We start from the raw sequence: 5,373 nt of genomic DNA, 5'->3' as shown, positions 1-5,373 counted from the left end.
CCTAGTGAAGAAGCTTAGGCCAAAACAATGGCCTCCCATGAATTTTATTTAACAGGTGCAAAGTAGGGATCCAATTCAATTTCTTTTTCTTTTTTCATATTAACAGACAGAGGTCCCAACACATTCAGTGACTCATCCTTTCCCACATAGTTTGTGAGGCCCTCCTGCCATAGACCTAATGCCTGTGTTTACATGGGTCTTTTTCTTGACTCTATTCTCTTGGATGGTCTTTTTGTCTATTATTGCACCACTTTACTATTTGGTGCTACTTATCATTTCTTTGTATTTGTCTCAATAGCTGCAGGCCAAGGGCAGTGTAGTCTTCAGGCATGGAGAGTAGAGGATAAGGAGTATGTGAAGTTCTGTGCATCTTAGCCAAACCCACCCTTGGCAAGTAGAGCATGTAGCCTTCCCTGCTCTATTGAGACATCAGAACGTGCCTGTTCATTTCCTCAGAGATAATCAGAGTAGGCAAGAGGCAAGGAATAGATTTGGGAGCCATTATTAAAATTAATTGACAGGGCTTGGTAACTGCCTGAATTTTTGGTGGAGTAGTAAAGAAAAAGGGATTTATCTAGAATAGCCCTTGTATTTCTGGCTCAATCAACCTGTCTTGCAAGGACATCTTTGAGAAATGTACAACATGAGTCTTCTCAACTGTGAAAATGTCAGCATCAAGTCTAACGCTTTAGGATAATTTCTTGAGCAAATAATACAACCTATAGAAATATCTAGTCACAGAAAAGCAAGACTTGATTATAAATGGTTTATTTCTTTAGATTATAACATTCATCACAATTAAATTGCATTTTTAAGACTGTCACTGCTGACAGCGCGTGGAAATACTGCTTTTTAATCATAGCGAAATGTCAAGAGACCAGGGTGTTATCTTGGGCAGTGAATTTTAATAAAGTGCTCACTTTTGCAGCCAGACTCACTAGTTTCCTCCTTTGTCTGTGGGTGCTGTGAGCACTAATGTAGACCACAAAAACTATCCTACCCTTTCTAATACTGCCCATGCCAGAGAGTCAGTCAAGGCCGTGCCTCTTTGCCTCCCTCCCACACCCCTGCTCCACAAACTCCATGCAGAACCAGGCACCAGGCAGGGCAGTCACAGTCCAGCAAGGAGAAGCAGCAGGATGAGGAGATCTGGCAGTTGCAGAAGGAACTTGGGGCCTGCTCTCATTCCTGCAGATGGGAAGGAGAGAAGGAGAGGATTCTGCATGGGGTTTCTCAAGACACGAGCCTCCCAAACTTTTAGAGCTTCATCTTAAGGTAAAACAAACAAACAAAAAACAAGAGGGGCCAGGCACGGTGGCTCACGCATGTAATCCCAGCACTTTGGGAGGCCGAGGTGGGAGGATTGCTTGAGCCCGGGAGTTCGAGACCAGCATGGGCAATATGGCGAGATCTTGTCTCTATAAAAAAATTTAAAATTATCTGGGTATGGTCATGTCTACCTGTGGTCCCAGCTACTCAGGAGGCTGAGGTGGGAAGATCACTTTAGCCTGGGAGTTCAAGGCTGCAGTGAACTATGATCACACCACTGCACTCTAGCCTCGGCAACAGAGCTCCCGATGCAGTCTCAAAAAACAAAAACAAACCCAGAAAGGTGGGATCTAGGGGCTCACTAGACCTAGTTAGACCCTTGCCTTTTCAGGATCCGTGAAGTACTCAGAAATACAGGGGAGAGGGAGGCTGTGAGGACACTTTTGGTTCTTCAATTTCAGGTCACCTCAAGTTGACTGAGCTCTCAGGTCTGACGGGTCCTTCATCCTTGCATGGCCACTTTCTAGACCTGGGCTCCCAGCCACTGGTGCCTCAGTGAGAAAGGCCTTCCCTATCTGGGGCCTGCAGCTCCCCTGGCCATTGTGGCCTCCATGCTTGTCTCTCTCACCCAAGAAGAGGTTTCTGAATCTGTATCTCTTGGAAGTCAATCTTTTGCAGTCACATATGTACTCCTGTCCCTACAACTGATATTAACTGGAGTTGGTGGGATCTGGCTTCCTCATCTGGGGTTCTTAGTCTGCCTGAATCTGAACACCAACCATTTGGCTCCAGATGGAGAGTAGCATCTTTCCTTGGCTGGACTGTCTACGTGGCTATCCTATTTTCATTAGACTTGATCCAAATTCAAAATCTTTCTATGTAAAAGCTCAGAGTTCCCTTGTAACTCCTCTCTGTGGTCCCATTTCTACCCCAAAGATTTCTTGTGTTTCCAGCACCCCTTCAGAGCATAAGGACTAATTTGGTCTCAATTTGCTGGGTACTCAATCCCTCTGCAGCTCAGATTCACTTCTGGATGGATTCCTGGCCTCTCAACAAAGCTTAACTCACTTCACCAGCATGTACTGGAGCCCCCATTCCAGCCAGGCATAATGGCAGGGCCTAAGGGCTGATGGAAGGGGAGACAAAGTCTCTAGACTATAAACAAATGATGATCGTGTAAATGGTGAGTATATGGCTGAGATGTGCACAGGGAAAAAAGAAAAGTAGTATTTGTTGAGCGATGTCTGTGTGCCAGGCAATAAGTTACAAATGTCTCTCTTTTAATACTCACAGTAACACTACTGAAGTATTTGTTATTCATACCCACATCTTTCAAATGAGGAAACTGAGACACAGTTTGCTCAGGTAGCTGGCTTTAGAGTCACAGAGCTGCTGATGGCTGAGTCCAGATTACCACTGGGGTGGCTGACTCCAAACCTGTGGCATGGAGCATGGTACAATGTTTACTTTTGCCTGAAAGTGTTGAGAAAGGCTTACCACTGGAAGTGATATCTGAGGTAGGTCTTGAAAGATAATTACTGTACTGAAATTGATGGTGTTTTAGATGGGATGAAATATGATATGCAGTCAAAGGAGGGACGAGACTTCACGCCACAAGGAATGACAGGTGCAAAGGCACAAAGATCTAAAAGCCAGGCTATGTGGGAAAGGAAAGGGTGGGTAAAGTGCTCATGCTGGCACTTCTCACCATCAGGGTCTGGGAGGAGTACTAGCCTCTCCTGACGCCCTCCATTAGCATTGCCAGCCATGACCGCTCTGCCTCACTGAGGCCCCTGTTCTCTGGTTGTGCCACCTCTAACTTTCCTCAGCCCAGGCATCTTCCCTAAGCATCTAGTCTATTTTGTGGCCCATTCGTACAAAACCTTTCCATTCTTTGATCTCCTCACTCTAACACCATCCATCTCTCTGCTGTCTAGCCAACCATTTCTATGGAAATGTCCTCCCGCCTTCCCAGAACCTGTAAACTAGCCACACTGGAAATCTCAAGGCCCATCAATCTGTTTTCTGACCACCCCTCTCAGTCTGCCCAGCTTCCACTCTCTTCCTCCTAGAGTACCCCATAGAGAGCACCAATCCCCAGACCTGCCTCCATCACTGCGGCCACCTGCTCAGTTCAGGCACCCTCATCTCTTGCTCCGATGCCTGCAGCAGTCACAGTCTTCTGCCTGGAACCAGGTCTCCCCACTCTCCTGGCCCTCTGATGTGTCCTCCAACATAGCAGTAGTTTCCATAACTCATTCTGTCCAGCAGATCTTTTTGACCTTTCTGCATAGCAGGGAGGTTGGGAGCTTCACTGGGCTAGAGGCTGTCCTGTTGATATGGAAGTGCTAGGAAGGGAAGAGCATGGTCCCTTTAAATCCTTTAAATGATACGGAAGGAAGGAAGGGAAGTGCTGGGTAGCCAGTCCCTGGCTAGGGCTCCACCCCCACGGACCTAGGTGAGGATAGGCACTCCTGCTTTTGTGCCCAAATGTTGCATTTCCCAAGACCACCCTGGCCCGCCATGCCCCCCAACACTGTCCCTGTAAAACCAACCCCCTGCTCGGCACGGTGGCTCACGCCCGTAATCCCAGCACTTTGGGAGGTCAAGGTGGGTAGATCATGAGGTCAGGAGTTCAAGACCAGCCTGACCAACATGGTGAAACCCCATCTCTACTACAAATACAAAAATTAGCAGGACATAGTGGCACGTGCCTGTAATCCCAGCTACTCAGGAGGCTGAGGCAGGAGAATCGCCTGAACCCAGGAGATGGAGGTTGCATTGAGCCGAGATGGCACCACTGCCCTCCAGCCTGGGTGATAGAGTGAGACTCTGCCTCAAAGAAAACAAAAAACAAAAAAACAAAACAACCCCTGCACCCCAGACCCTAGCAGGCAGACACACAAGTGGCTGTGGCTGGACATCATGAGGAACACATGGGTGGAAGAAGACACAGAGGCAACTGGACGTGGAAAGGAGCACATCAGCAGAGGAACACACCAGCACACCAGCAGCTGGACTTTGAGAGGAACACACTGACAGGCACCAGTATGCTGGCAGACCACCGACCGGCAGGATGACGGAGAGTTTGGCCAGGGCAGTTGCAGGGGAGCCCAGGCCACCCAGCAGCCCAACTCCAAGGGAAAACCATCTCCCTTCTGGCTCCCTGATGGGCAGAGAGCTACTTCCACTCAGTAAAATCTTGCACTCATTCTCCAAGCCCAGGTGTGATCTGATTCTTCAGGTACACCAAGGCAAGAACCCAGGATACAGAAAGCCCTCTGGCCTTGTGACAAGGTAGGGGGTCTAATTGAGCTGGTGAACACAAGCTGCCTATGGACAGCTAAACTAAAAGAGCAAAACTAAAAGAGCACCCTGTGACACATGCCCACTGGGGCTTCAGGAGCTGTAAACATTCATCCCTAGACACTGCTGTGGGGTCGGAGGCCCACAGCCTGCCCGTCTCTACGCTCCCCTAGAGGTCTGAGCAGTGGGGCACTGAAGAAGCGAGCCATTCCCCCTGTCACACGCCCTGTGAGGGGGACAAAAGAACCTTTCCCATTTCACTGTGTCTTTGTGCCTGGGCTCTGCTTTCTATTATGGGACATCAGCCCTGCCCTTTCAGGAACCTAATACTCTTCAGCAGTTGATTGGAGGCCCACGGTTCTGTGCCCTGGCTGCGTCTGATAGGAGGGCACCACCTCTTCTATTCCATGATGGCGCCACCGCTCCCACCTCCAGTGCAGACCCAGACTCACCTAAGCTGTTGAAATTGCTGTCTTGTTTTCTGGGATTTTTAGTAGAACCATTGCAGAAACAATTGAAGTTACTCCTTATTTTCCTAGGACTTTCAAGCAAAATGTTATTGTGTTATTTGTTTGTTTCATGATAACTTTCTGATACACCTTATACCCTGAATTAGCACTTCTTCTTCATGAGGATAGAAAGAGAAGTTTTTGATTTTAACATCCAGGCAGTTGTGATGACAAATAGTGTCCCCTCTTCACCAAGAAATGGTGGTGACACAGATACATTTCCAGATGAAGATGATGAAGTAAATTGCCCAAATTGTACATTTCCTTCCCCACTGTAATCAAATTTGGT

This window comes from Chlorocebus sabaeus, chromosome 1 (genome assembly GCF_047675955.1).
Source record: "Chlorocebus sabaeus isolate Y175 chromosome 1, mChlSab1.0.hap1, whole genome shotgun sequence".
In the NCBI taxonomy this organism is placed as follows: Eukaryota; Metazoa; Chordata; class Mammalia; order Primates; family Cercopithecidae; genus Chlorocebus; species Chlorocebus sabaeus.
Note: the sequence above shows the minus strand (reverse complement) of the source record.